This window comes from Triturus cristatus, chromosome 1_1 (assembly GCF_964204655.1).
Source record: "Triturus cristatus chromosome 1_1, aTriCri1.1, whole genome shotgun sequence".
NCBI classification, from domain to species: domain Eukaryota; kingdom Metazoa; phylum Chordata; class Amphibia; order Caudata; family Salamandridae; genus Triturus; species Triturus cristatus.
In genome coordinates, this window is record NC_140579.1 from 581,078,194 (window position 1) to 581,105,953 (window position 27,760).

A 27,760-nucleotide genomic window follows, 5' to 3' on the forward strand; every position below is an offset into this window, starting at 1 on the left:
ATTTCATAGTTTGACAAATGCCTAGTGCCAACACTGGCTCAGGGATGGAGAACAGTGTTAGGAAGTTGTTCACTACAGACGCCACTGAAGTATGCTGTGGAACTGGCACAGAGAGAACTAGCATGGACCAGGAAGCCAGAGTGGAGGTCCAGACATGGTACGGGAAAGGAACAAGTCCCAATGGGATTATCTGCATCCTTGGACGGCCCACCGTAAAAAGCGCTACTGGAGGCATCTACAGCTCGAAGGCACCCAAGGAGACAGCTGCATTTTGGAAATCCATAGCATGGCCACCTTAAAGGCTTTAATTTTCTGCAAAACAGACAATGGCCCAGTGAACTCTGGTCACTCAAGGAAATGCTGTGATACCAGACTGGAGACAGAAGACGTTGAAAAAGAGGGGCCCTTGGAGTGTCTTAGTGACTTGTTGCCTGATTTTGAGTGGCAAGTAGTGGTTGTATCCTGCTTACTTTTTACATACTTATGGCATGCTTTTGACTTGGCCTAAACAATGTGGACGAACCCACTATGTGTAATGTAAATTAATCACTGTATGTAGTCTGTACATGGACCCATTAAGTGCTTTTAAAAGACCCCTCACACACCAACCTAGTTGGTGTCATGCTTCATCATTAGGGTCCCAACCGAGTGCCCCCCGGTTGTGCTACGACGCCTGATTACAACAGAGATGGTGTGGTGCGTAAGTGTGATGTGTGGTGATATTTTACAGTTAAAAATATCTGAGAGTCCTTGCCTTTTAATTGAAATGTTAGTGGCTCAGGATATATGAAAAGCAAAAATGTGTGATGCAACTAGTCTGGAGTTAATACCATTAATTGGCTATGTGTGGCGGTCTACATGTTTTAGCCTGTGTGTGGTATTAAAAAGGCTTTCTTCAGGACCAGGTGGGTGATAGGTGAGTGGCAAGGTGTAACATGGCAGTGATGAGCACAGGAAACCATGGCAGTACCAGTGATCATGCACATTTCAAACTAAAGGACTGCACTCCAGAGATTGTTGAGGTCAGAGAAAGACACGCTAAGGTGATCATGTAAACGTGCAGGCCTCTAGTAGTAAATGGGCACAACTATTAAACACGGCTGAGCATTCTGGTGCACAAAGGATAAAAATACAGGAGAATGTAGGAGATTGTCATACAAAGGATCATATCAGCAAGCTTCAATGAAGGTAGTAAATGGGAATAAGAACCACAAGAGTTTTGGGATATTTGGGTTTATGCTGGGGGAAAAGCAATGATCAAACAAATTGAAAGGTTTGACTGCAGACTATGGGGAGGTGGTATACGATGCAAGGGATAAAGTAGACAGGAAGAGATAATGTAGACAGGAAGTATTTTCAAAAGGGGTACTGTTAAAGGAAGGGGGCTGAGCACTGCCTCTAGTTAAGATGCATGATTTGTCTTTGTGAAGTCTAAATATAAGCGTATTTGTTGCATTCTTCCTAATCTCACTCACTACCAATAAATCATGTTCAGTATGGTCAAGGGCAGAAATAAGGAAAAGGCAAAAGATCTAATGGTACTACAATGTTCTATACATAAACGTAAGCTGACAGCAGTGTAAGAGTTTGAATGACTTTACCACTGTAGGATACAAATAAATAACCAATTATTGAGGATTATTTGAAATGCATCTATAGCTTATGCAATTAAAGATTTCTTTCCAAATAATATTTACAAATAGCTCAGAAAAAACGCCTATTAACTCTCAATCCAAAACAACTATATTCTTGGACTCCTTGAGGAAGGTAGAGAAAAAAGATTTTTTGCAAGCTTTTCTAATTACGTATTGTTTTTTAATTAAATTTTGGAAGACATCAACTCTTTGCATTGCTCATGCAGTCAAGTGTAATGCAACTCCAAATACCTTAGCAATTATACTTATTTATGAAGAGCCAACATGGGTATGACAGGCATATTGTAGCTTCGCTGGATAACCTTCTTAGTTATCACTAGACAAACTAAGTAAAACAAACAACTGAATGGCCATATTCACAATTAAAAATGGGAATATGTTGTCTTTTGTCTTATCACAAAGAAAGTAACAGGAACAGATCCCGAAAAGCATGGGACATTCAAGCTTGTAGTTGCACCAACTCCAGACTGCCTGGAAGACTGCAAGACTAAGCAATAGCCCACAAGTGAGCAAAGGAAGGAACAATGGAAAAAGACTGCTTTTGATTCCTCAAGATCATGTGGCGCAGCGGGCAGAGCTGCTGACTCGAGAGCTGGGGATCCTGATCTCGGTGGCACCGCACAACATCCTGTGATTCAATGCAAATAACTTAATCTCTCCGGGTGAAAAACTGTTATATAAATATTCTGCAAGAGTAAAAGGCAAAACTTTATGAAAATATAGTTCCACCAAAGCAGGTGTTAACAGTATTTTGGTGGCAGAAAACTGATAAGAGAAGCAGATGAGGAACAAGCATTGTTGAATGCTGGAAAATATGCTACAGCCAATAGATATTGAGGAAAGGTAAGTGGCACGCACAGGAACCAATGAGAAGCCAGGAAAAAGAGGAGGCGAGATGCAAGTCCCTTTTAATTTATATTAAAAAATAATAGATTTCGCAGGCGCTGTGCAGGCGAAACCTAAAAAGGAATTTATGAATATAAAATAAACTTCGAAACAGGAGAAAGTAAACCGTTTCTCTCAAGGGCAGAGGAAAACAAAGCAGACAGCCACAGGAATTGGAATCTAGTACTCTGTAGCAAATAGACAAGTACATGGTGACACTCATTCAGTGGACTGAACCAAGAGCAATTCCAGCTCGATGGGAGCTTCAAGATGTCCGTTTAGAACAGCAATACTCGAGAGACAGGGAATCAAACAGATAAATGTTCTTACCTCTGGCAATCCTTTCAGCATCACAGAAAAAGGAAACCATCCAGGTGATATTTATAAATCCACTGGGTCCCTTTTTAACCTCAAAAACCTTTGTGAACAAGGCAAACGTCTAGATGAAGAGCAATGAGGCAATGATCCGATGACGTGGGAAAATAAGTTCAATTTTCACCAAAACTATACTGTTTGGGGAATTATCTACATGGGTTGTCAAGAACCATTGTAAAATACTTTTAAGATTATTATAATTTTGCTCACAGTAAATTGTAAATGCTATTGATTCAGGAAAAGGAAAGGGTAGCTTCAAAACATCCTCATGCTGGAAGACATAGGACATACATGTGAAAAAAAATATTATTTAGTAATAAACATAAAGGAGTAATGTGCAGCTCTCACAAAGGCTTTCTAAAAAGGGTCAGGGGAACCAAGGGGAAACCTGAATGGGCCAACCAAGTGGAGCTTACGAAATGGTTTCAGTTAGCATAGTTTAATTAGAAATGTGATTTATTTTTCTTTTAGTTAATTCAGATCTAATAAGTGAACAAATGGACAAGGAAAAAATACAAAATATATAAGATAGGAGACACAAAATATCACATTAAACAACAAAGGAAAGCCCCCTACCACCACCACAAGTTTATTAGAGGGTAGGGAAAGCAAAACAGTAGGCACCAAGGGCCAGATGTACCAATACAATGGTATCAAAAGTTGATTGCAGATTGCAAACAGTATATTAAAAATAAAAGTGGGCGCCAATCTAATCTACCTCATTAATATTCTTAAGGAATGTTGCAAATTGACACTCACTCCAGTTGGTTTTTATCACAGGGATAGTGGCCTGCAAGGGTCAGTAGACCACTTGGTCTGTGGTAACATTTCAATTAAGTAACTTATTTTTGAAGCAGCCCTTTTTCATTAAAGGGAATGCTTTAAATAAAATGTAAAAGCTTTTCAAGTCGAAAGCTGCTTTAAAAATTGGCAGTGGTCCCCTGGACCACTGCCTGCTCTCACAAAACCTTTTCTCAACATTCACAACAAGCATTTACAATGCAATGGTCTCGCCTTTTGCGTAAGTTGGAGCTATTGGTATTGTAAATGACAAACTTTATTTATGCGTTGGTTTTGAAAACAGATAAATAAATGGCATAGTCATTTACAATGCCAATAGCTTTAGCTCGGGAAACAGCCTTTACCACGAAGCATTTTCTACGCGATACGTTTACAACGGTACACTTACCTCGTAAACGTCTTCACAACGCGTATTGCTTCAACGACGTCTTTAGCACGCAAGCAACGTCATCACGGAAAAACGTCTTCCTGGTCGGAAAAAAAAGCATCAGTCCTTCGTTAGTGTCGGCGAAGACCTAAGAAAAAGGAAAAATAAAAAAGAAGCAAGGGCGCTTGGGGTGTCTCCCCCCCCAAAAACGAAAAAGCGGGGTAAAGGCAAGATCGAGGTAAGGGCAATGCGAAGAAAAAACATTTTGTTGTAACGCATGCGTGGTAAAGGCATGCGTTGCAACGGAATGCGTAGTAACGACATATATTCCTTTAGCTCTCGCAAAGGCGAGACCTATTGCATCTATACACACACACACACACACCCCCACACCCACACACAGAGCCCCACACACACCGAGCCCCACACACACAGAGCCCCACACACACAGAGCCCCACACACACAGAGCCCCACACACACAGAGCCCCACACACACAGAGCCCCACACACACAGAGCCCCACACACACAGAGCCCCACACACACAGAGCCCCACACACACAGAGCCCCACACACACAGAGCCCCACACACACAGAGCCCCACACACACAATCCTTTGGTGAATATGTAGTGTTGGAAGGGGTCCACAGGGGGCACAGCGGTGGGGAAACGAGTGGGACAGAGGGCAAAAGGGGCACAAAAGGGAAAAAACGAGTGGCGCAGAAGGGCACAGAAAAACGAGAGGAACAGAGGGCAGAAGGGCACAAAAAAACGAGTGGAACAGAGGGCACAAACAACGAGAGGAGCGGAGGGCAGAAAGGCACAAAAAAAGAGGGAAACGAGTGGCACAGAGGACAGAAAGGCACAAAAACGAGTGGAAAACGAGTGGCACAGAGGGCAGAAAGGCACAAAAACGAGTGGCACAGAGGGCAGAAGGGCACAAAAGACGAGAGGAGCAGAGGGCAGAAAGGCACAAAAAAACGAGTGGAACAGAGGACAGAGGCACAAAAAAAGAGGGGAAAACGAGTGGCACAGAGGCCAGAAAGGCACAAAAAAAAGGGAAAAACGAGTGGCACAGAGGGCAGAAAGGCACAAAACGAGTGGCACAGAGGGCAGAAGGGCACAAAAACGAGAGGAGCAGAGGGCAGAAAGGAACAAAAAAAGAGGGAAAAACGAGTGGCACAGAAGGGCACAAAAGAGCCACACACCGACCCACACACACACAATCCTTAGGTGAATATGTAGTGTTGGAAGGGGTCCACAGCGGCGGGGAAACCAGTGGGACAGAGGGCAAAAGGGACACAAAAGGGGAAAAAACGAGGGGCACAAAAAAAACGAGAGGAACAGAGGGCAGAAAGGCACAAAACACGAGTGAAAAACTAGTGGCACAGAGGGCAGAAGGGTGCGAAAAAACGAGTGGAACAGAGGGCAGAAAAAACGAGAGGAGCAGAGGGCAGAAAGGCACAAAACAAGAGGGAAACGATTGGAACAGAGGACAGAAAGGCACAAAAAAGAGGGAAAAACGAGTGGAACAGAGGGCAGAAAGGCACAAAAACGAGTGGCGCAGAAGGGCACAAAAGACGAGAGGAGCAGAGGGCAGAAAGGCACAAATAACCTGCCTCGGTGAAGAATCTAGCTGGGCGTGCGGGGGATGGTCCTCTCGTTCTCCGGCTGAAGCGCCAGTTACAGGACATGCAGCCGGACCCCTACTCCGCGGCCCTGTAGAAAACAGCGCGTGCAAGAGATGCCATGAGCGAAAGACTCGCCACGGCGTGCGTGCAACACTCACCCAGTCTGTCTGTGATTGGCTGCCCATGTAGCAGGCGGCTAGTGATTGGCCCACGCCTGCTACCGGGGTCTTGCAATTGGACTGTAAAGTCACACGTGACCAGGGGGAGTCACGCGCTTTCCGGGAACCCGCCAGGTAGGACATAAACAAAACAAACCCAAGGAAAGAAGCATGGAGGGTCCGGGCAGCGGAAGCAGCAGCGGAGGGGGTGAAGAGCATCACCGGAGAAGGGCAGACCAACAGCAAGTGAGTGCAAGGGGGAAGAAACAGAAAATGATATTTTGGGAGGGTGGGAAGGGTGGGAGGAGTGTCGGCAGCGGCGGGGTTTGCGCGCGCGTGTTTGTGTGTGTGCGTTTGCGCAAGCGCATCCACAGACCCCGGCCCCAATCGCTGCGCGTGCCCCTGTCTGTCTCCCTTGAGAGGCATCTCGGCGACAATAGGTCTCGAGAGCGAGACCTAAAAAGGATGGGATCCAAAGGGGACGCTCTGCCTTTTGTGAAAGGGTTACCACCTCATCTTGGGGCTCATTAACTTTTCAATGGGTGCAACTCGAAGTATGGGTGCAAACTACTGATACACTGCAGATTCCCTAGTTGGAAGAGTCATGTTGGATGGAACACCCACAACATGACTATTACAACTAGGGAATCTGGATCCATTTGCGATCCTGTTTTAGGAGTCAGTTAAACTGTACAAACTGCTAAAATGAAATTTGTACATGGCAAAAACAATTTTTGCAGTTGCAAATTTCGATTTGGAGTGTTTGCGACTGAAAAAATTGATTATACACCTAGCCTATAGTTTCAAAATTCCAGAAGTGCAAGGCAACACAAGAATAGTTTGTTGTATTCTCTGCTAACAAAAGAGAAAGCCACTGCTCTACCATAGAGACAAATACAACAAAAAACTTACAAGTCTAAGAAAGCAGCCTGTCACAGAATAATGAGAATACTAGAATAAATGCTGTGATGTGATGCACTAAAGTAGTGAAAGACAAGAGGAGTGGTTACAAAGGGTCAGGTAAGGCAGAGATAACTCACCATTATTAAGAGGAAGAGGGGAAAGAAGGACATATAACCAATATCTGAGAAGAAAGCAGAATAACTGACAGAATAGTATAGAAGAGGAGAGCAGATGACGTACTGACTTCCCCCTTTAATTACCCAATTGCACGGCAGTGCCTGACAGGAGACAATGAACAAATGAAGTGTCCGTGTCAGTGGGGACTCAGAGAAATAGACTAGAACTCAAGAGTGAGCCATGTGGAAAGGAGTTAAGTAGGTCCAAGAAACTTGGGCCAAAAGACAAGGCAGTGACAGTGGTAAGCAAAGTCCAGGAATGGAGGATGGCACAGAGATATCCCCTAGAGGCAGGTACACACCTTAGCATTCATATAAGGATCAAAAGGGCCGTACTTTTCGAGTTCTTTGATCTCAAGAGCATTCTACAACAAGCATTGGCATAGCCAATAGGTCTCGCCTTTGGGACCTTATAAGTGTTTAGCCATGCAACAGTTGCATAACTAAATACTTATAAGGTCCCAAAAGCGCCCTATTGGCTATGCAAAGCTGCCGTGAAAGTAAAAGTGATCGCGATCACGATCAAACATCAAAGCGCCCGCGCACATGCACTGTGGCTCTAGGCTGGCCTGGTAGCACTTTTTGGAGCCCTCTCAATAAGTCTCGCCAGACCAGCGCATGCGCTGGGTCAGGCGAGACCTAAAAGGAAAGGAAAGAAAAAGGTTGTGAAGGAATGAATGAATACAGCAACACAAGCACTGATAGAGGCAAACATGGCTATGGTGCGAGAGGCGTTTCTTCCTGGTTTTGGATAGCAGGAACATTATTTACCATCCGAGTGCGGTCATCAATCCCAAGATTCATTTTAGCACCTACAAAATAAAAAATCGTTCGATACCAAAATGCAATGACTTTAACCCTTTAGGCGGCTTATTTCCCACTGCCATCGCTGATGATCTCAAATCCACACACTCAACATTCTACAGAAATGTAAAAAAAAATAGGCAACAATGTTTCTTACATCAGAAATGTCCTATAACACCTATAGAAGACCATTTAAGACTACCACATTGTTTAGAATCCAAGTACACACAAATCCTCTGTTCAGCATTAAAATGCCCAGCCTTTTAACAAACTGCTCTTTATTCTTTGCTACTCTAACCCCCAGCGCGCCTACCCTGTAATAAGTAAGTACATTTTCAATGGCATTGCCAGTTGCTTTGTAACCTGCTACTTTCTACTATGAATATGCTGCATGCCTTTAGTTCAGATATATAAAGAACAATGGTTCCCTTGGGTAGAAACAATGCGTATTGCGGCTAGCTGTAGTTACTTCAGCATAACATATGATACATTTCTGAAAGCCAGAACATTTCTTAAGCACATGGGGTAAGGATCAAGAACACAGAAAAAGGGTTTCTCATTAATTTATGTATCAGAATTGATAGCATTCGTTATGCGAACCAAATTACATACAACAAAAATACATTGCAGAATTTTTGCACTTCAAAATTCATACAGTGATACACAATGGTGAGATAGTAGTGCTCAGTGGTGATATAGATACACAGTGAGGTGGTAGTGGGGGGATGCGGTTTGTTTTGGAGGGCCAAATTCAAGAAGCAGTGACAAGTACGTTAAACAAATTATATAGTTGATAGCGACTATGTCCTGCAATCTGTGCCAAAATAGATAGTAGACGTTTCAACCCTATGGGCGCTTGGTGGAGTGCCACAAACGGGTCATCATCAGGACTGTGGAGGAGGAGAGGCCGCCTATGGGAAGGAGTATTATAATAATGAGTGTTCAAGTTCCCATTGTTCGAAAGTAATTAAATCAAGGAATTGTATTATAGACTCACCCTAGAATTTCAAGGGCGGTCAAGGCAATTGATTGAAGGGGTGGTTTATTCTAGCAACATGTCTGTGAAAAATAAGGTATTTGTAAGTGCTAACTCAGATGTGAGTAAAACACAATAGCTTGGAATAATTCTAAAATCTTACCAACTGTGATATGAATTACACAGAAGCTCTAAAGGAGAACAAGATAAAGGGGAAAATTAATCCCTAAGAAACCGAAAGTTGATTTGAGAGTGGTATAATCAGAGGACAATGGTAAAACTCACCAAAAAATGATTGTGTTCTGGTAAAACGGAGTCCTCACGAAACACTGCTTTCTGGTTGCAGAGCAAGTGAGAAATGAGCTCTTAAGTACTCTAGGACAAAGCTCCAGCTGGGAGCTTGATGATGATTGACAGATGTGTTCAAGGACAGCATCACAAGGCCTCACTGTCGAGTCAAAGGGCTACAGCTGAACTGTAGCTAAAACAATCAATCAATTAAATACTGCCAGGTAAATGTGTGCAGACGAAGTGAAGGAAAAAATGCCGATTTGGATAGTTAAACCCAACCCATCTTGCCTGCGTAGGCCCCTCCTCTATGAATCAATCAATTGTTTCCATGCAAGGTAGTATCACCATGAATATTCTTTTTCCCTTACCCAATACATTCGCCAAAGCGATTCGGGTTTAACTATCCAAATCGGCATTTTTCCCTTCACTTCGTCTGCACACATTTACCTGGCAGAATTTAATTGATTGATTGTTTTAGCTACAGTTCAGCTGTAGCCCTTTGACTCGGCAGTGAGGCCTTGTGATGCTGTCCTTGAACACACCTGTCAACCATCATCAAGCTCCCAGCTGGAGATTTGGCCTAGAGTACTTAAGAGCTCATTTCTCACTTGCTCTGCAACCAGAAAGCAGTGTTACGTGAGGACTCCGTTTTACCAGAATACAATCATTTTTTGGTGAGTTTTACCATTGTCCCCTGATTATACCACTCTCAAATCAACTTTCGGTTTCTTAGGGATTAATTTTCCCCTTTATCTTGTTTTCCTTTAGAGCTTCTGTTTAATTCATATCACAGTTGGTAAGATTTTAGAATTATTCCAAGCTATTGTGTTTTACTCACATCTGAGTTAGCACTTACAAATACCTTATTTTTCACAGACATGTTGCTAGAATAAACCAACCGCTTCAATCAATTGCCTTGACCGCCCTTGAAATTCGAGGGTGAGTCTGTAATACAATTCCTTGATTTAATTACTTTCGAACAATGGGAACTTGAACACTCATTATTATAATACTCCTTCCCATAGGCGGCCTCTCCTCCTCCACAGTCCTGATTAAGACCCGTTTGTGACACTCCACCAAGCGCCCATAGGGTTGAAACGTCGACGATCTATTTTGGCACAGATTGCAGGACATAGTCGCTATCAACTATATAATTTGTTTAACGTACTTGTCACTGCTTCTTGAATTTGGCCCTCCAAAACAAATCGCATCCCCCCCACTACCACCTCACTGCACTGTATCTATATCACCACTGAGCACTACTATCTCACCATTGTGTATCACTGTATGAATTTTGAAGTGCAAAAATTCTGCAATGTATTTTTGTTGTATGTAATTTGGTTCGCATAACGAATGCTATCAATTCTGATACATAAATTAATGAAAAACCCCGTTTCTGTGTTCTTGTTCCTTCCCCCATTTGCTTAAGAAATGTTCTGGCTTTCAGAAATGTATCGTATGTTATGCTGAAGTAACTACGGCTAACCGCAATACGCATTGTTTCTACCCAAGGGAACCATTGTTCTTTATATATCAAATACCCAGGTTCCTAGGGATACAGGATCACCCCATTTTGTTAATATATGCCTTTTTCAGATAATGTGATACATGAACTGAACTAAAGTCAATAAAAGTTTTATTTAAAAAAAAAAAAAGCGGTTTGTCTGAAGACCATCTGCACTACAACGGGCAGGCTCACATGGTCACACTTTTATATCGTCCCCTACTCACTCAGTCCAAGCAAGACCTTTCCCCCTTGCAGGATAGCTGGGCCAATGGCCAGGGCTGGGAACTGACGGATAGGGACGGGGCCAATGTGCTTTTCATATCCCTCAGACTTCTCGCAATGCACGATTTAAACGAATGTAATATTATTACTTGCACAGGGTGTACCTAAGCGACAACAGGATGTTCCCCAGAATTCGGGTATACCCCAGGTGCCGCCTGGATGACGCTGGTGTTTTCCACATGGTACGGGACTGCCAAACCCATACCCCATTCTCGGAGGCAGTGACGACTGCTGTTAATGTCGCCATGGGCCACAGCCTCAATGGGACGTCAACCGTCTGTTGGGGTTAATTCCCAAATGCCATGCTAGTATTATCACATCTAAGTTTGCAGACCTGGTCTTAATCCTGGCATGCCGGTCAATCACTAAATCTAAGAGGTCTCCTGTTGGGCCCTCCCTACTGAGATGGAGGTGTGAGGTATCCAGACTGGCAGAATGTGAGTGCCATCATGAAACTAGAAGCACAAAAGGGCTTTTGCAGCCTGAACCATCTACAGGCATGGCACCCGATATTCTAAGACTGCCTGTCAATAGCTATGGACACCTGCTCCCTACTGCAGATTAAGATCACTTCTGACGAGAACTGAGTCATTCACTGTCCGATTAGAGGTCTTCTGTCCCACACACACACACCTCCCTTATCTAACGACAAGCCTGTGGGGATCCTGTGCATGTCGTCCTTGTCTGCCATGCCGCAGTACTCCCCCCTCTTCCCAGCATTAGGGCTTTGCTACTGTGGACTTGGTCTGCGCCCCAGCAACTTTGTGGTCCTTTAGTTCGCCCTACAGGATTCCCAGTTAAGTTGTTTCACCCGGTACTACCTCCATTCCCTCCTGCAATGATTCCTTTACGTTGGCTGGACTCCCTCTTAATGTTCATTTTTCCAGCTGGAATAGAAATCGTTGCCTGCTTTTATGCATGTTACCTTTTAGGTGACAAACCGGCTAAACTAATATAGGTTTTCTCTTACTGTGTCTTACCTGCTACCCTACAAGGTACCTGGATTGTGCTGAAAGGCAGTGATTATCACTGTGATTGTACCACATTTGCAAGAAATGCTTATAAAGTTAATTTTTTTTTAATGTGAGCTGTTTAAAATGGCTTAACGTCCATAGGCATTTTTGTTGACTATTAGAAAAATTGTTACGGTTTGGTCACTAATTTCCTTTTCATTAAGTTTGTTGAAGATTCAAGGAATGAATGCCCCCCCCCCCCCCCCCCCCCAATGATTGTTCTCCAACTGTTTGAGGCGGTATTTCTGGTCATTTCTTTCAAACCCGCTAGCAACACAAGCCAGACGTCGTTCCTCACCTAAAGAATGTGTTTACAGCTCTCTAACATGCTGGATTTGACACAAATACATATTTTGTATTAAAAAGTGGTTCCAAGGACAATAGCTTAGTTTTAGTGCTGGTTCTGTGTAGTGTTTGTTCAAAGTTTTACACGTGGTTGCTTGAAAGCTTGATGCAAACAAAACTATAGATGGGAGGAAAAAGCCGTAATTTCACACTTTCAAAACGATAAGACGTTTCCAAGGACAATTTTAAGTCTGCTCCAGAGGTAAGAGTTTGAAAAAGAATAACTACTCCGGAGTACAAGATTAAAATAAGCAAGCAAAATGAGCGAGTGTCAGCAAGGTCACAAAAGCAGAACATAACATAGAAAAGTGAAGCGCCCTACCAGTAACTGGAACAACCTGGTGCACTTTTCTACAGGCTACCGGTAGAGATCATTGAAAATCAGCGACGTGAGATCGAAGGGGTATATAACATAAGTCGGGCTGCAGAACTCAGAGGTCTACATCAGAAAAAATCATTCCTGGATAACTCCAAATAAATTACATGTTGCAGTTTGAGTAGCTGATCTAGACAAAGGGAATACTTCAGGCTTTTTTTCATGGAAAAATCATGCACGGTCTGCGCAGCCCGAAATAACATTAGAAAGTGCCCACTGGTTCGGCTTGAAATAAAGCATACAATCTATAAACTGACTTCCCATCTCTGGCATGATATGGATGCGATACAAATTTCATAACAGAATGTGAAAATACAGGTAGAAGGTGACAAAAGGATGGAGGCAACCATTAAAGAAAAGAACACTATCTCAGCTGGGTAGGAGACGAGAGCAGTCATTTTAGGCCAAAAGGATCAGATTAATCTCAATGTTGGGCAGTCTAAAAAGAGAGGAGAAAGGAATGGTTCGGGGCCGGAAAAAAGATTAGAGACCATAAGACCCTCTGTACCACAGCCAGTGTAAACTCGGGAAGAAAGAAAATTCTAATTTATGATCAACCGTTCATACGAAAAGGTAGAAGTTCACAGCAGAGCAAACCCAGTGTAACATTTCTACGAAGACCAATCTTTCTACAAACATTCTCTGAAGGTCAGTTTACAAGCAGATGCTCAAGAACACTCAAGGTACAAATTTGACAGTACCATTAAGAGGATCGTTGCAATCACCATTGTATTGTAACTACCCTTTCCTGTCTCTCTCTTTTTGGGTTGCCCTCCATAGCCACTATATCTAATCATTTGAGAACAGATTTAGAGCTCAGGTGACTGGCTCAGAGATTTAATTCCGCACTTTCGGTGACGACTCTTGAGGAAGGTCTTTGTAAATCCACTGAGCATAACTCCTTCCCGTAGCACTCCCGTCCTCATCTCTACAAACAGTCTCGGTGATACCACGCATGTTTTGGAAGTCGGGAGAGCCAGCTACCTACTTCAGTCTTAAGCATATCAGTTTTGTTATTTAAAAAAAAATCTGAGTCAGAATTGAGACAAGTTGCTATTAAGCACCATTTCCTTTCAAACATATCACTCCGTTCAGAAAAGCTGTAAGAAACTCTCAGGAGCAGATTTGCACATAGACTTTAATAGGCCCAATTGACCTTTTCTGTTGCGTTTACAATTGCCTACAAATTGTAAGCAGATGCTGATTTAATATAGTATCCATTACAAAAATGGGGTAACCCAAAACACTGGTCATGGACCTGGGTACAGTATGATACAAAAGACAGTGGTCCTAGACCTTCATTTGAAAAGATATAAATCAATTTCCTGTTTGGTACAATCAGTAACAAATTTTGTGAGCATCCCTAAGCACAGTGTAAAACTGCTCATAGTATTGAATACATTACTCAAGAATTAGACCAAAGAAAGTGCAACAAACCATACTAACAAATCACCATGCATTTTATTCTTTTGTAATTGGTGTACAATTGAGAAGCTTAATTGACTGTATTTTAATTGCTGAAGATAGAAGGTTGCTCCAGAGGGAACGTGCGAAGGAGGAGGGTGCTCAAGTGTAAGGGAGTGAGGAAGAAAGGCTTTCAAGTCGTGACATAAAAAGGAAGACTTAATAGTTTTTAAAACACTAGGACTGGTTGTAATTCACCGTCCTATATATATAGCCTGGCCACATTCACAGTAGACAATCTGACGTTGATTACAATTGTAATTTACATAGAAATATATTTCTTGAGTGGCACGTTAAAGGATGAGTGCGGGGTCCAGGCTAATCATGGGGGGTGTCGACGTTTCGACCAGTCTTATGGCCATAGGGCAATTTCGGACCTCGGCTGTGCGGGTCTTCTTCAGGACTGGGTGGGGCAACCTGGGTAGGTATGGAGCTAAATCACTTCCCTAAGGGTGAATAGAAAAGTAGGGTTTAAGAAATTGCACTGGAGGGTAACGGTTTAACTGTGTGCGTCAATCACTAAGAATAAGGCTTACCCGCCATCATTTGCGGGATGTCAGCGGTGGTGGGCCACATAATTACTGTGGCCGTGTAGATTAGGACCGCTTGTTATAACATTGAAAGCGACAGAAGCGGAAAAAAAGAGAAAGGGCGAATAAGCATCTCTGCTGACTCCAGAGGTATCCAATGTATAAAGCCGCTCTTGGGCGCTCATATTACCTTAATTGTGCCAGAATAGTTCCAAAGATTAAGGTGAGGCGGTCCGTGCAATTTTAATTATATGCAGCAATGAATGCTCGGTCAATTGTAGAGCTAAAAGGAATGAATAGAAATCAAAAGGGCATTTTAGTGAAGGATAACGGGTGATCCTAAAGTCAAGTGCGGTATCTACAGCCCCGATGGGTATCGTTTACCTTGTGCACAGTATTCGGTCTCTCGACTGGGCCTCAGTCCGCTTGGTACTGAAGGAGCGGCCGCCTCGAGGACGTATTTAATGGAAGAGTACCGCACGCGCGTCGGGTGACGCCGCCTGTACTTTCAGAGAGGGATGAAAGACTAACCTGTCCCCCTGTGTGTCATCAGTCATATTTTAAAAACGTTGAACAAAAAGAAACAAATCACGCAAATTGGTTAATATGATTGGGATGCATGATGGACGGCTAACCTATCATAGTGCGCGTCATGTTGGAAAATACAGAAATATTAAACTCAAATTGCAGTTATCCGTTAAAGGGAACTATGAGAAATTAAGAATGGACCCTACAAAAGAGATCAGCGACATCATAGCACGCATAACTGGTGAGGCACTTAACCCCTTGGCTGCGGCAGGAATTCCGCCGCAGCGCTGGGGGGGGTTTGGGGGCACTACGGTGGCGCCGTGCTCATGACGGAACCACTCGGTCATGAGACACGGTTGAGCTGTGCTCAGGACGGAGTGGTTCCGTCATGACTCCGCCCACGGCGCTAATCGCCCGCACAGGCGGGGAATTAGCGCCGCGTGGGCTGAGCGGCCGCCAACGGCCGCAGCATGACGGAACCACTCCGTCATGAGCACACGGCACCCGTGGCTCATGACGGAGTGGTTCCGTCATGAGCAGGGAAGGGGTTAAAGTCGGACATCTTAGTAAACAGGAACACGACCACCTTAACAATAAACACCCCAGGATGCCCACTATTTATACCCTACCCAAGATACACAAGCGTTTACAGGACCCACCGGGGAGAGCCATCATTTCTGGCTGTGGCTCTATTTTAGAGCCACTTTGCAAATCTATTGATGTATTTTTAAAACCTATTGCAGAGAGTACCCCCACCTACCTCAGAGACACTATGCAAACCATCCAATTGGTGGATGAGCGTCCACACGATCCTGTTAATAAGATCTTAGCTACCATGGATATAACGTCTCTGTACACCAATATCCCCCAAGCATCTGCACTCGTGTGCATTGAACCAGTACTAAGTAGAAGACCTGCACCACACAAGGTCCCAACAGAGTTCATTGTTGAATTACTTAGGATTGCCATGACCAGAAACATTTTCTATTTCCAGGGTCAATATTATGTCCAAACAAAGGGCGTGGCTATGGGGGCAAGCTTTGCCACGAATCTAGCAATCATCTACATGAATGAGTACGAATAACAGTTTATCTTCAACCAACATAACCCATATAAAGACAATATAACCCTGTGGTGTCGCTATATAGATAACGTCTTGATCATCTGGGAGGGTAATGAGGAACAACTTAGATCTTCTCACCTCTGGCTTAACACCTGTTCTACTGACATTCAATTTACTCTTGACCTTGACAGAGAGCAAATTAATTTCCTTGATCAAAGCAGAGTCAGTTATACTACACACTAACCTATACAGAAAGAGTAGCGAACGCAACACGCTCCTGAGATACACGAGCCATCATCCCTCGTAACCTCAGGGATAATTTGCCCTTTGGCCAGTTCCTGAGGCTACGTAGGAATTGCTAAAAAAAGGAGGACTGGGGGCGTGGCCTGCTGCCGAACGAAATGGCCGCCGCCTTGTAGAGGTACGAGCCCTCCGGGGGGCAAACAACACAAATCCGGCACATTAATCCTCATCCCACCTAATGATAGGAACTCTGCCTGCACTCAGACGATGACTTGCCTTGCCTTGCCTTGCTCCTGGTGCCTTCCCCGCTACCAGTGGCCACTCAAAAACCCTCGCAGCCTACATCCACGTCAAGACCAGGGACTGAGGTTGGTGCGTCATCCGACACTGCTATATGCAGACGCGGGCCCGGTGAAATTCTGCCCGCACCCGGAGATCGCCTTGCCAGAATCCCGGCACCTTCCTTGCTATCGGCGGCAGTGTGGGACCCCTCGAGGCCTGACTTCGTGCAGAGACCGGGGACGAGAGCAGAAGAAACATCCGGCGCCGTCAGAGGCAAGCGCAGGCCCGGCGGCGCTTCCTGACAGAGTGCGCCCTGGGCTCCTCTAGGAGCATAGCCATTTACCCTCCGGGACCTCCCAAAGACCCGCTGAAGACTCGGCGGTATATCCGAACTCCCTGAGGTGCTGAGAGCAGGGAGACTCCATCGACTGATGGTTTCCTGCTGTGGTGAAGACAGACCCAGCACCGCACCTCCCCTCGGGTACTATCCTTCAATGAGCGCCATATTAGCACCATAGCAGACACTACCTACAATATCAAGCTCCACTCAGGCGCAGGGCAGACTCCTCCTCACTGGTGATCCGTCTGGGAGCCCGACTGGGGATCTACACACTGGTTGCAATCGAGGCGTCCCTTAACATGTATTGCTGTTGATCGGTAGAGGCAGGGATCCCGCGCTACGATTAAACAGGGAGCTGGTCCAGTCGCACTACCCTGAACTCTTTGAGACATTGCCATTTACATCCACGACCTTGGCCTGGCCAGACCCAGACCTCCGGTGTGCACAAATCAAAGATCAACCCAAGATTGCTGTGCTTGGGGGCGTGGCTAGCAGCCGATCGTAATGGCCGCTGCCTGACGGAGCTCCGGGACCCTGGGAGTTTCTCCCCGTCAATCCGCACACTTCTCCTGATTCCACTCGGCCACCCGTGATTGGCGACAGCTCGGCAACACCCGCTCGACATACAGCGCTGTTCCGTGGCGCCGGAGGTACAGTGGAGGCGGCCTCGCGCTGATCGGCGATTCGTGGCCTGCAGGCGGCACCCAGACCGGGACCTCGAGTAGGCGGCAACCCGAGAAACACGCACTCCGGCTCAGGAAACAGCCAGAAGCAGGGAGGTGGATCGCTGCCCCAAGACCGCGGAAGTAGTGAGTACGGGGTCCATGGCGGCCCGTTAGACCCCCGGAGTGAGGGGCACGACCAGGATCGACGCAGAAACGGACTCGGTGCAGGAAGAGGCCCAGGTGAAGGCAAAATCACGCGCTGGGTGCTTCGAGGAAGTGGGGGCGTTGCACAGGGCCCGGGGAGCCCGTGTGGATTGGAGGGACAGCTGGACTGGTGCGTTTGCTGCTGGCCCTGGTACATATGGTCATTCTGTGTCTTGGCGCCCATTCTTGCCCACATAACCAGCAGGAGTAATGGATGAGCATGCGGGTGATTGCATTGCACAGGCATAACCGGCATTGCGGGTGGCCTCAGAAAGGAGAAAGTACACGCCGGTTCTGACCTGGCCTGGGCGCTGGGTCCCGGGTCCCCAGCGTGTCGGTGACCGCGTTTTGCCAGCGCCAGCTCGCCCCTAGGAGTCATAACTCCCCTCGAGGGACACATCGGCTGGCTGCGGGCAGGGGACGCCGAGGGCAGGCCCGCAGCTCAGGCGCAACAGAAGCACCCTCTACACATATAGCGCAAATACCTCCTCCCACCGTCGGGACGGAAACGCTGAACAGGGAGCGGCAGGAAACCCGAAAGGCCGCGTGCGGAGCTATTGGCACGGCAGGCAGCGGTGATTACTGTCCGTACCCTGTGGTGTTGAAACCAGTGCGGGAGAGAGGATGGGAGGTAGAGGCCAGAGAGGTCACTCAAGGACACGGCTGGAGAAATACGCATACAATAAAGAACCGCCGGAACCCTCTTGGACAGAAGGCGTCAAGGTGGCCACCCCAACGAAGGACAAGCCTGATGAAGTCACGCTGAGAGACGTAATGGCGGCCCTGCAGAATGTGCAGTCCTCCATTGGCTCTATCTCTACAGACATTTCACTAATACGTGCCAATTTCTCCAAACTAACGGACAGACTGGTGGAGGTGGAAACCACAACGACGCCACTCTCCACCGAAACGGCGGCGCTACAACGACAAGTACAGCGCCTGGAAGCGGATAACACGATTATGGCTAAGCTGGATGACCAGGAAGGGCGCTCGCTTCGCAATAATGTTCGCCTTGTTGGCGTACCGGAAACTACAGGAGGCCCAGCACTGGACCTCTTTGTGGAAGATTTAATAAAGAATCAGCTACAACCACGGGGCTTGTCAAGTTTCTTTTCGGTGGAGAGGGCACACCGAGTACCAGGGGGACGGCCGCTCCCAGGAGCTCCACCCAGACCCATTTTGGCACGAATTTTCAATTTTCGGGACCGTGACGCAATTTTGCAAGCGGCAAGAATAGCCCCTCCTATCCAGATTGACAATAGTACCGTCACGCTTTACCCGGATTACACGGCGGTGGTCACCAAACAAAGACAAAACTTTCTTGATGTAAAGCAGCAGTTGCGCACAAGAGGACTGAAATACTCAATGCTGTTCCCGGCAAAATTGATAGTGGAGGATGAGGGGAAGGTATGTTTCTTCACGACGCCGGAAGACGCGCAGGAGTGGCTGGAAGGTTGGCGCCCGGCGGCTAGGCCCAGACCTTCGGGGAAACAACGTCCTCACAGCGCGGCTGACTTGTTACTGCCCACGAGTAGAGAACGCAATATGTCTGGCGACCGAGTAGCCGTTCACGAACTACCTTAATGGTCAGGATTGTACACCAGAACATTGATGCCGACAAACTGAGAGGACTGCAATCCTGATATGGAGTTGTTGGAGAGACATTTCTCATGTAATGTATGAACTTGCTATTGGGGAGCGGCTCGCTCGGGCCGCTGGGATGCGTGTGAACGCACCTTACAGGTATGAGCGGGATTAGTAATGGTGGCAGTGGTGATATATCTTCCTCCCGGGGGGGGGCGCCTGGGGATTCTCGGAAGTCTCGAACCCCTTACCATGGTGCAAGTTCAGGGGTCTAAGCAATCTGCTCAGTTGGGGTGGCGGGCAGTTCTAGAACCGCCGGGCAGGGAGGGGGGCGGAGAAGGGGTTTCAGTTTAAGAAGTGTAGTTTGTTTGTTATAATTTTAGATCCACGAACTATCAGAAGGTGTTCCATGATATGCACTGGTACTTTGTCTAATGTGACACGCATTGCACGGCTTACTAAAGACACTAACACATGGCACATACATTAACGCGACCTGAGGATACAGGTAACAGCTCGCTGTCACTGGGGGGGGGCCGGGCACCGCCTTGCCAATCATATCCTGGAATGTCAATGGACTGGGCAATAACATTAAAAGAGGGCTGGTCCTCCAATACTTAAAGCGTAAAGCCCCCACAGCGGCTTTGATTCAAGAAACCCATTTGGTGGGAACGGCCTGTAGGGCATTGGACAGATGGGGGTTCAGGATGGTGGCCTATTCGGCATTTACCACCGGGTCCCGAGGAGTGGGGATATTGGTTCATAAAAGCTACCCTCTGATAATTAACGGGTCTTGGACTGACTACCAGGGCCGTTTCGCTGCGGTCTCATGTCAATGGGAGGGGAGGGACTACAACTTGATCTCAGTCTATATTCCACCCGCGCTCCACCAGGTGGCTTTCAAGAGCTGGGAAAATTCTTTCTTAACCTCCCACCTGGAGAATTGATAATGGGAGGAGACTTCAATGCCACGATGGACAGCATGGTGGACCGCACACCTCCCAGAGACCCCACTAACACTACACGTAGACTAAAGGAGTTTATAGAAGCTCTGGGGCTTGTTGATGTATGGCGCGTAAGACACCCAGTTGAACGACAATACACTTTCCACTCCAGCGCACATAATAGTCTCTCGCGGATTGATTACATTTTCACACTTGCAATGACTCCGGGAACACAGTTGGAAATATCCCATTTGCCGAGGGGCATTTCAGACCACTAAACCCCGGTTCAACTTGTTTACCTCTCGGGTGTGCCGAGCCGAAGACGACTTTTCCCTATTTACCCCGGGTATCTTAAGATCCCCAAGATAAGCAAGGGTCTCTCGCAGGCTACAAGACACTACTTCATTGAAAACGTACATTCGGTAGCATCCCCTATCACACTTTGGGAAGCATACAAACCAGTGCTCCGTGGGCAAGCCATCTCGTTAATTACTAACCATAAACGAGAGCAGTGACTACACCTAGACACCCTGGAACAGGATGTGCTGCGGGCTGAAATTGCGCACGCCACCAATATAACAGACGCCACGACGCTCAACCTGGCTCTGGCACAACAGGAGTACAAGGTATATGCATGGGAGGCGGCAAAAGCTCGACACACGGCAACGCAGCACAAAATCTATGAAATGGGGGACAAAACAGGTCGGCTCCTGGCATTGCTAGATAGACGGGAAAAGGCGAGTCGGTGGGTGTCCCAGCTGGAGAGGAATGATGGCTCTGCCACGGCGGACCCACAACAAATAGCGGACACATTCGCGGCCCATTATGAAAACATCTATTCATCCACAGCCACCGCAACCATACCCGAAAATGTAACCTTTCTTCGGGACATTCGCCTACCTACTTTATCACATACAGAAATGCAGGACTTAGAAGCGGCTCTGACCGAAGACTAATTGTTGCGGGCGCTCCACACAGGGAAAGTGATGGGACCTAATGGAATACCGGTAGAATTCTACAAGAAAACGGCCGCCATTGTGGTGCCTCATTTGCTCAATATGTACAATGATAGTTTGGAGAAGGGAATACTACTGCGGGACCAACGTTTAGCCACCATCATAGTCCTACATAAATCGGGTAAACCACAGCAGAAGTGTGCGTCCTACCGTCTGATATCCCTAATTAACGCAGAAGCCAAAATATTGGCAAAAGCACTGGCGTCGCAGCTACAACCGCTCCTCCCTACACTAATACACCCGGACCAATCAGGCTTTATGCCGGGGTGAAACACAGCCCTCAATCTTAGATGTCTGAACGTAGTAATGTCTCGCATATCTACTATACAGGAAGACGCGGTGATCCTATCACTGGACGCACACATGGCGTTTGACCTTGTCGAATGGCCATTTTTATTCGTGGTGCTCCAACAAATGGGTTTCGGCCCAAAATTTCGAGCATGGATCCAACTCTTATATACAAAACCCTTAGCGCAAGTGGTGGTGAATGGGCGTATCTCAGGAGAATTTCCGCTGGGCTGGGGGACGAGGCAAGGCTGCCCTCTGTCGCCGCTCCTCTTTGCGTTAGTACTGGAGCCACTGGCGGTGTGGATACGACAGGATCAGATGATCCGCGGGATGAAGTGGGAGATGGGCTGGGAAGACCGTATTTCACTCTATGCGGATGATGTGTTATACCCGACGTCCCCAGCGCGCTCCATCGTGAGCTTGCTAGACATCTGCACCGTGTATGGACAGTTCTCCGGACACACGATAAACTGGGAGAAATCCCTATTATATGTCCTATACGGGCCTGTTCCGAGGCTGCCGCCCGGCTGTAAGCTGCAAGTAGCGGCCGGGGGATTTAAGTACCTTGGAATATTTATCACACCCAAACAAACACTCTTCATTGAAGAGAACCTCAAGAAACCCCTCGACAAGTTCCGTCATGATGTGACTCACTGAAGATCGCTCCCGTTGACGCTGTTGGGCAGAGCCGCCCTCTTTAAAATGATGGCGTTGCCGAGATTCCTGTATGCTCTACAGAACACGCCGTTTCTGGTTCTCTTGGTATATTTCAGGGCAATTGAGGCGGAAGTCACTACTTTATTGTGGGACGGAAAGCCAGCGCGTAAAGCGATGCACAAGTTAAATCGAAGCTGGTATGATGGGGGGATTGCTCTGCCCAACATACAACTGTACTATTGGGCTGCGCAACTAATGATTATAAATAGGCTTTCCTGTTTTCAGTTTCTATTTTTGTTAAATTCTGGTGGGGTTTTTTCAGTACCTTAAAAAAACAGTGTTTATCAGTGGTTACACATTTTCGCGCCATTAAAAACAACGGAAACAGTGTTTTTACGGTGTTTATGGAATTTTAATTTAATTTTAATTATTGCTTGCTTTCTGCACTGATAGTGCATGTGCACTGGGTATATGAGATCCAAATAATTTTTTACTGCACCGGAGTGGACTACAAAGTCAATAGCATTCTTTATTAACTCTGAAGATTGTAAAGATGCTTTCAGCATACCGTCTAGCACGTGACAAGGATCTCTTACAGGGAAGCACTTCAGCTCATGTATCGATTTTGACAGACCATCATACAACTTTTTCACATACGTAACTGAATTACTGCAAATACAAACATTATCACTCCAATCTTTATTGAGCTTGGTAGGAAGTTTTTTCAGCAGCATTCCAAGCAACACTGTGTTCTATTTTTATCAAATTTCTGGTGTCATGTTTTCACCACTATCTCGGATGCTTTGTGACAACATTCTTTTCACTTATACCTGTCACTACATCTTTCATTGAATGTTTAAAGCTTGGGGTGTTTGGCAATTTACTTGCAATCAATACTGACTCACTAGAAAAGGGGGGTGATGTATTAAAGGATTTCACCCATTCTCTGTCTGTGGGTAAATGTGATGGTACATATTAGGAAAGATTCTTATGAAACCAGCCATTTTACCTATCAGTGAAATTAAATGTAGCCAAAATATCAAATATGATTTTGATATTTCCCAATTCTCTGCAGTTTATAAAATAACTACATAAGACCTAAAACATGCTTCTAAACACTGCATTTTTAGACCAAAGACTACAAAACTGAAAAAAGCAGAAGGAAGAAGAGACAATGTTTTAGTGACATTCCTAAACAACAAAACTCAACCTGAATAATGTTAGCCCAGTCTTTCTTGATGCTACCTTGTATAACAAAGTTACAATGTATTGGCCCCTTCAGGAAGAAATAAAAGTGTATATTTCACTCATCTTTTCCTTTTTTTGAATGGCACTTAGTTTGTGGTTGCTAAGGTGTTTTTTCAGTGTTTATATGTTTACACCGGTGATGGCTATTTTCCTTTCGGTGGGGTTTTATCAGTTATTATAGGTTTAAACCTAAAACCAGATAGCCTAATTATAAACCAGTGGATACATACACCACAGACAGAGCCAGCTTTCCGGCTGGACAGATACACCCTGCCGGCTGATGAAATCCTGAGGGCACTATATACAAATGCAAGGAACAACAATCTCATGGGCCCGACAGCCCACACATTCAAAATATGGCACATGGCGCAGTGAGCGCTGGGGTGGGAGTGTATACTGACGCAGGCCACACCGCTTTGGGAAACCCAACGACTGGGTAAGCTATACAACACCAAAGGGTTCAGACAGTGGGACCTTGTGGGCATTTCAAAAATAGGAGACCTTTGGGTGAAGGGTGGGGTCGTTCCCTTTGCACAACTGAGAGAAAAGTACGACATGGCCCCAACCGAAACTTTCAGATACATGCAGATTCGACACGCCTTGTTAAAAGCAATACCACTAAATACTCCGCTGCCGGAGGCCTCACCATTGGAGGATAGACTCCTTACTGACCACAAGGGCCATTTCCCAAACCTACCGCAAAATTATAAATAACCAGCGGGACCCCACAGTGTTCCTACGGGACCGTTGGCGGGAGGAAGTGGGTGCACTGGACGAAGCAGAGTGGCAGGAGGCATTGGCATCACCGAGAAAAGTGGCGATTCCCTCCAAACTCAAACTAGTACAGCTAAAGATCCTTCACCGCATATACTACACACGTTTCCTGTTGCATAAATTGGGACGAACTCCCGACCCCCGGTGCCTGCGACACTGTGGACAACCAGGCACATTATTTCATATAATATGGGAATGTCCGCAGATTATACCTTACTGGGAAAAAGTTATGAGGGTAATTGTGAGAGTGGGGGAGGCGGAGGTCCCACAGGAGCCAAAGAGGTGCCTCCTTAACATATGGGAACCAACAGACTTGAACCTGAGGATGCAGGAATGGGCGACACTGGGGATGACAATTGCTAAACGTAATATTGCGCAGAACTGGGGTTCGGGGATGCCCCCCACATACCAACATTGGAGAAATTACATGGATAATGCCATGGTGGCGGAGCAAGCGGTGTATGTGCACAGGGGTTGCCCCAAGAAGTGGTCCAAGATATGGGGAAAATGGAACAAATTCAGGGGCGACATATGTGAACCCCCACGAACGGAGTCAATTTCGGATGTAAGTGAATAAGAGAGGGCTTATGTAGAGGAGTGGGGATAGAGTGACCGACGGATGGGAGCTATATGGGACAGGATGACTGCCAAAACAAACAAGGGTTCATGGTCACAAAGACACGGCACAGAAAAAATTTATATTGTATGTTGAACAGTAAATACCTTCAGGTGTTAAGATGTAAAATAAGATTACATGTGGATCAGGTTTGTTATTGTTTGCAAAATCAATAAAATGTTTAAAAAAAAAGAAAAAAAAAAAAGGAAGGCTACTTCGATGAGTCAGCTGGCCTCTTAGCCAGATTAACTGAACGTGACTACCCGATTAGACTCCTAAAAAAAGCACGTAAACGTGCGTGGCATAACCACAGAGTTCCTATTGGTCCCTAAACCTAGGACAAACATTAGCGAGGAACGGTTGGTGTGTGTGACCACCTTTAACACCAAATGCAACGCAATTAAGAAGATCATCAACCAACACTGGCATCTAGTGGCGGATGAACTGGGCAATATCCCTCCACCTTTACATGCCTTTAGAAAAGGTAAAAACGTAAGGGACCATGTGGTTAAATCCCTGTTACCCACACCGCGGATTTCTGGCCAAACAACTCTGTGGGTGACCCCACCAGTTAGAGGTCACCACAAATGTGGCTTATGTAAAGCGTGCCCTATGACGGAAGAAATCACTGAATTTACACATAATGATCAGACGCATACACTACAGGAACACACTAATTGTAATATCCCCGGAGAAATTTACGTGATCACATGTCCGTGGGGTATCATGTATGTAGGACAGACCATCCAGAGAGTAAAATGCCGGATCGTACAGCACTGCAGCCGCATAAGATGTAAGGTACAAGGCGCACCTTTAGTGGAACATTTCAGTACATTTGAACACACAGCTGAAAGTCTAAAATGGTGGGTCATTGAGAAGGTCGAACCCAATCCCAGGGGTGGTGATTTTGCCAACATTCTCAATATACGTGAGTGTAGATGGATACATTCTCTAGATACGATTAAACGAGGCCTGAACGAATTTGAGGAAATCAATAGACAGGTCTCTGTATTAAGTAATGGATGAATTTGCTGATGCACACAATGTGCATTACAACCTGGTTGGGTAGCAAAATGTATACCACTAGGTAGCCAGTACCACGACCATTTTTAATAGGTATAGGCCTCATGTGACACATATGCAATTGTCTTATTGCATTGCTAATTCTGTCTACACCATCACTGCCTTTATAAATATGTATACCGCTTTGTTTGCTTTTACCATCTTATCTGCCCAATCACTATAGTGTAATTATGTTGACAGGCTCTCCACGCTTGCCTGAATGTATTTGAGGAAATCATTAGACAGGTCTTTATAATTGGCAATGTACACACTATGGCATTAATGTGCATTACAACCTGGTTGGATAGTTAAATGCTTATGACTAGGAAACTAGTACCTCTACAATGTACACAAGGCGTTTTTACAATATGTTCATCCTACACCATCACTAATGCCTATAAATATGTATACCGCTTTGTTTTTAACATTTTATCTGCCTAAAAACTTTTTTGTAACTATGTTGATATGCTCCCCGCACTTGCCTCCCTCGAACACCCACCATTAAGGGGACCCGCAATTTGAGTTTAATATTTCTGTATTTTCCAACATGACGCGCACAATGTGAGGCTAGCCGTCCATCATGCATCCCAATCATATTAACCAATTTGCGTGATTTATTTCTTTTTGGACAACATCTTTAAAATATGCCTGATGACACACAGGGGGACTGGTTAGTCTTTCATCCCTCTCTGAACGTACCTGCGGCGTCACCCAACGCGCGCGCGGTACTCTTCCGTTAAATAAGTCCTCGAGGCGGCCGCTCCTTCAGTACCAAGCGGACTGAGACCCAGTCAAGAGACGGAATACTGCGCACAAGGTAAACGATACCCATCAGGGCTGTAGATACCGCACTTGGATAACGGGTGATCCTAAAGTCTTCACTAAAATGCCCTTTTGATTTCTATTCATTCCTTTTAGTTCTACAATTGACCGAGCATTCATTGCTGCATATAATTAAAATTGCACGGACCGCCTCGCCTTAATCTTTGGAACTATTCTGGCACAATTAAGGTAATATGAGCGCCCAAGAGCGGCTTTATACATTGGATACCTCTGGAGTCAGCAGGGATGCTAATTAGCCCTTTCTCTTTTTTCAGCTTCTGTCGCTTTCAATGTTATAACAAGCGGTCCTAATCTACACGGCCACATTAATTACGTGGCCCACCACCGCTGACATCCCGCAAATGATGGCGGGTAAGCCTTACTCTTAGTGATTGACGCACATAGTTAAACCGTTACCCTCCAGTGCAACTTCCTAAACCCTACTTTTCTATTCACCCTTAGGTATGTGATTTAGCCCCATACCTACCCAGGTTGCCCCACCCAGTCCTGAAGACCCGCACGGCCGAGGTCCGAAATTACCCTATGGCCATAAGACAGGTCAAAACGTCGACACGCCCATGATTAGCCTGGACCCCGCACTCAACCTTTAACGTGCCACTCAAGAAATAGATTTCTATGTAAATTACAATTGTAATCAACCTCAGATTGTCTACTGTGAATGTGGCCAGGCTATATATAGGACGGTGATTTACAACCTGTCCTATTGTTTTTAAAACTATTAAGTTTTCCTTTTTATGTCACTACTTGAAAGCCTTTCTTCCTCACTCCCTTACACTTGAGCACCCTCCTCCTACGCACGTTCCCTCTGGAGCAATCTTCTATCTTCAGCAATTAAAATACAGTCAATTAAGCTTCTCAATTGTAC

At 45.7% G+C, this 27,760-nt stretch overlaps 1 protein-coding gene across 18 annotated transcripts in view; it reads right to left on the reverse strand.

Moving 5' to 3' along the window:
- The window catches only part of ANKS1A (ankyrin repeat and sterile alpha motif domain containing 1A), a 1,389,901-nt gene that overhangs the window by 859,449 nt on the left and 502,692 nt on the right, over positions 1–27,760 (reverse strand). Inside the window, exon 1 of one of the 18 annotated variants that reach the window (XM_085645505.1) lies at positions 4,105–4,142. The exons of the other annotated variants lie outside the window; for them this stretch is intronic. The gene's annotated coding sequence lies outside the window, so the exon portion shown is untranslated. Of the gene's footprint in view, positions 1–4,104; positions 4,143–27,760 lie in introns of those variants that run through there. 18 annotated transcript variants of the gene reach the window in all.